Raw genomic sequence first — 4948 nt, 5'->3', positions numbered from 1 at the left:
ATCTTTGAATTTGTTAGATTTCAGAAATGTATTCAGTTACATATATGAATGGAAATAAATTCAAAAGAAAAGAGTAATGAGGTAGAATGAGGATGGATTTATTCTATCAAGTAAGGTGCTTTTTAAAGTTTTGGACATTTTTATATTTATACAATAAATTTGAATAATATAAAATTTGGATACCTGTACATATCTGCTGCAGTACAAAGGGTAGATTTCATAGGACACAGAAATTTTACAATCCACGGCTTTGTCCATGCTATCATAAATTCAAGGAAAGCAACTCTTGTCACGAGTAATTAAATGATACTTTTGAAATATTTCCACAAAGATTCTGAAGTTGCAACCAAATTTATGGCATCAGTACTTAAGCACCATGTTTAATATACATAGAATGAGGTTCTACAGTTCCAATCATACAGAGTTCATTTAACTGAAATAATTTTAAATATATTGTTGTATTGCACTGGCTGGTAACTTCATTTGTAAAATAAATAACATGTAAAAAAAGTCTGATCCACTTCTAACATCTAATAGTACATGATGCTTTTTGATAATAAATGCTGCTTTGACAAATCGTTCAAAATAAATTTAGTGACTGAAAATAAAACTATTTCCTGAAAATGGCGCAGACCTCAAATTCTAAAACTGACATAGACTTTGCTTGACTTTGTTTACTGAATAAGTAAAATATAAAACATTTCAGAGTAAAGAAAATATCCCAAATACCCAGGTGATTTCTCTCTTACTTCTTTTCTTTTTTTTTAATCTTAAAAGCAAACTGACTAATTTTACCACAGGGAGGAATTAAAGCAGGTATGGTGGCTAAAACTGCTGATTTTTCTGTCTTTAGGAGTTAAAGGTAATCAAACATAATGGTTTTACTTTTCCTAGTGTGTGATTTATGTGTTAATTTCCTGTTGGGGACTATATATTCAAAATTTACTTTAGTTACTAATGAAAAATTGAATACATTGAATTGTATCTGAATTTTAAATGTCAGAGCTAAATTGATTAACATCAGCTTGAATCTACATAAAAATAAGTTGACATATAAAACATTTCATCCTAAAGCCAGCGAGATAGCTCAGTGGACTAAGGATCTGTTTAGGCGAGCGCAGGGACCCGGGTTCGATCCCAGGCACCACATGCCATTCTGGCCCAGCCCCCAGGCACAGAGCTGGCCACTGAGTCTGGGCCTGGGGGCGCATGCCTGTAATCCCAGTGCTGGGGAGGCTGTAAACAGAAGGATCACCAGTAGTCCTAGCTGCGTACTGAGACTGTACCAAATACATTAAAAGAAAAAGAAAATTCATCCTGAAATTGTGAGAGGACATCATTTTAAATAAAAATAAAAATAAACTGTGAAAAGCATTGAATGATGATATTGTGTTCTCAGAGAATAAAAGAGATGTCATCATAATGTACCTAAAAATGTTCAAATCAATTAAAAACAATTATAGTGTTGCAGAATACATCACAAATACATTACTAGCTCTTTCTAGTTTTCATTGGCATATACTTTTGGTCTGGAAATATACGGTAACGATTTACGTTCATGCAACAAATCCCTGAATCTAAATACTACAAAGATAATTTATTCAATTCCAGTGATTCAGAAATCAAAGAGTATTGAAGTAGGGTCATTGTGATGAGACATTGTCAGAATTGCCCTTTATGAATCGTCATTTGCTTCCCAGGCCCTGCCTCTAATTTGTCTGAAACCATTTACAGGAGTTGATGTGCAGAAAATATACGTGCGTCTTTAATGCAACAGTCCGAAAGTCCATAAAAGAATAATTCACAAACTTAAATACAAGGAGGGAGAGGGAAAGGGAGGAAAGTTATTTTTTACTTCCCTTGAGCAAACATGTAATTTCCATGATTTCTTTTTAATGACTGCGGTCTGCGGCCAGTAGGCACTGATTTATGAAAAGCTGTAAAAGATCAGGTGGAACTCTGTAGGACATCGTTTACAGCTGCACCGATTGAAACCTATCTAATTTGTCTAGTAAAAGTGTGAGCTCACGGTGCACATCACCCGGCCTATAAATTTCCTCTTCAGGCCCAGCGTCTGGGGCTGGGGTCTGAAAAAATGCCGATGCCTGCAGCTGCTCAGAAAGCCTGGATTCCCATGGCGCGCGTGAAGAGACATCACAGGCTCTTCGCAGTGAGAGACAAATTCCTATCCATTGATAAACTCTCCAGATGGCCTCTCAGAGGAGGAAAGGAACCAATTTTTATTTGAAATCCCCAGAGAAGTCCTGGAAGTGGAAAAATGATACTTTGCAGGGCTGGTTATTCTGAGGTCACTGGCATTAAAATTAGGTCATTTTTTGTCTTGGTTGTACTTTGATCCAAGTCATAAAGAGAAAAACTCGGTTGGGGTCACTCTAATCCCTAATCCGCACGTCCTGTTCCATTTCAATTTGTTTATACTAATTTTCCCCAAGCTTTTGTTGAGTCTGGCCAAAGTGTCGAGCTAAGGAACACAAACCATTTTGAATTGAGAAGAAAACATTCTGCATCTTGCTATTAGGCACACTTCATAAATATTCTGAATAAATATCCTGGGGTTGGATTGTTCGCAGCCACAAACCCATAAATAAGAAAGTATTACTATTCATGGGACTGAGAGTGCAGGCCGATTCTGTGCTACCGTATGCATAGACATCGCGAGAGGTGTGTGGACGTGGGTATTTGTGTGCAGGTAGGTTGATGTACCACTGGCCTCTTTCTAGACCCCACTTCAATTCACTTATCACGTTTTCTTGTAACACACTTAATATAATTTCTGTCAATTTTGTATATTGTTTCTCTGATGTTTCTGGGGAATCCAGTGTCCTATTTCTGATGTCTGATACTGGGAGAGGGTTTTTCATTCAAGATTATCAAACTAAAGTAACCCAAACGTATTTTGTAAGATTTGGTACCTAGTTTGGATATTGGTATCTGGTAATTCCCTAATATTTTAGGAAAATAACAAAAAATAAGAAAACTTTGCTTATGAAAATAAAATTTTTAATTATTTTATACGCATGTGATTTAAAGAATCTTAGAAAATGACTTGTATTAACATTTTAAAAGAGAAATCATGACTGAAATATTTTATAGTTTTCTAAATATCATTAAATGAAAAAATAACTTTGTATATTAATGATTATTTTTGTTCTTTTATTACTTCTTAGAATCATTTAAACTAAACCATTGAATATAAATATGAAAACTCTTTCCATAATTAAAATGTTTAACTTATAACTTATACCCAGTGTATAAGAATCGAGGTTGTCAGTTTTAGTATGAGAGAAAGCCAGTTAAAAACTTGTCAACTTTCAACTCTCCTCCACTCTGCCAATGACCCTGACAGGAAGCTGGGCATTGTACTGTGTTTTGAACACAATATGGAAATACAGGCAGAGCTTACACCCAGTTTTGCCACTGCTGAAAAACTCAACAGTAGCCAAATAATTGTAAGGCAGCTCCACAAATATCTACAAGTATAGTTAAGCTAGAGGCTTGTCCCATCCTTTGAGGGTAGCAGGCAGAGCTAAGGCGGAATCTATCATTGTCCTAGCCTAAGAATCTTAATTCACAGGCAGTAATTCCCTGGAGTATGAGGGGTGCAGAAACACCCCCACCAGCAGTAGGAACCTCCCAATTAGAAGCTCTTTAGAAGTATAGGGGAGACACTGGTGAATTTGCTTCATGTGGAGGCGCTTTTCTCATTTAGCACAGAAGCATCAGCATGTGGCCTGGATGAGTCACCTGTTCTACTTATAGGCCAAATACTGCACAGATTTAGTTCATTTGGGTAGTTCACTTTGTAATTATTCCATATTATTTATAGTATGGAATAAAAATATTATATTTATTAAATATATATTATATTATATTTATTAAATATAATGGAATAAATATAATAACAAATATATTTATTCCATTGTATCATATATAATATATTATTGGCAGTACCTTACTAGGAAGTAAATTCATTTCTAAAGTACAGATAAACATGCATCATAGATATCCTTCCTCTGGATATGGCCTGACATCAAATCATTAAATGTTTCAAAATAATGAATTTAATACTTCAAATAATAAGTAAATAATAAGTATAATTTGGACAAGGCATTTTAGGTATTAAAAATAGTCTAGTTTTTATGTTTATTTATTTTTTAAAAGAAGAAGAAAAATAGGAATAAAATAAAATGGTTACGGACGAGGCTAATAGGTGAGCAACAGTGAGGAGTGCGATACGTATTACTCAGAGTAGAAGTTACAGGCAGGAGATAATATCGAGACAGATCTTTCTTTTCAATAAACTAGCAATATGACTATCTTAACTGTCACCTATCATCTGATGACTAGGTCCAGTCTTATGAGTCAAAGGAAACTTAAAGAGGTCACTGAAAGCTGGAAAAAAATATGTATGTATATATCCTTAAAAAGTAAGGCAGCTCACTAACAGGCTCTTTCTTTGGCCTCTTCAGGCATAGAAACATAATCTCCTGTATTTTTTATATCTTCTGTTCCTGTTGTGCAACAGATTCCTCAGGTTTTCATAGATCTATGAGCAGACTTGCAATTAAATAAAACAATCCTATAAGTCCCTCTTCTTAGTGCTTATAGTACTGTGAAATATAAATTAAAATGACAATCTATGTAGATGTAGCATATATATTGAGTCTTATTAAATATGTAGGGATTTCTCATATTGTTCATATGTTCCTTCTACAATGTTTACTTTTAATGACATTTACAACGTTGTTTAAATCTGTGCTGACTTTCTGTCCTGCTGTAAGTACAGCCCACTTCAACCTACTCTTTAAACAGTAACATTTACATTCTCTACAGACAAACATTCAGTGGACAGGGTTTAGTATTGAATCTACCACCAAGGAAGATAACTTAGAAAATTAGTTAGAAAATTATTACTTAGAAAAAAATT

This window comes from Octodon degus, unplaced genomic scaffold (genome assembly GCF_000260255.1).
Source record: "Octodon degus isolate 3935 unplaced genomic scaffold, OctDeg1.0 scaffold00066, whole genome shotgun sequence".
Lineage (NCBI taxonomy): Eukaryota > Metazoa > Chordata > Mammalia > Rodentia > Octodontidae > Octodon > Octodon degus.
This window is presented reverse-complemented; position numbering follows the sequence as displayed.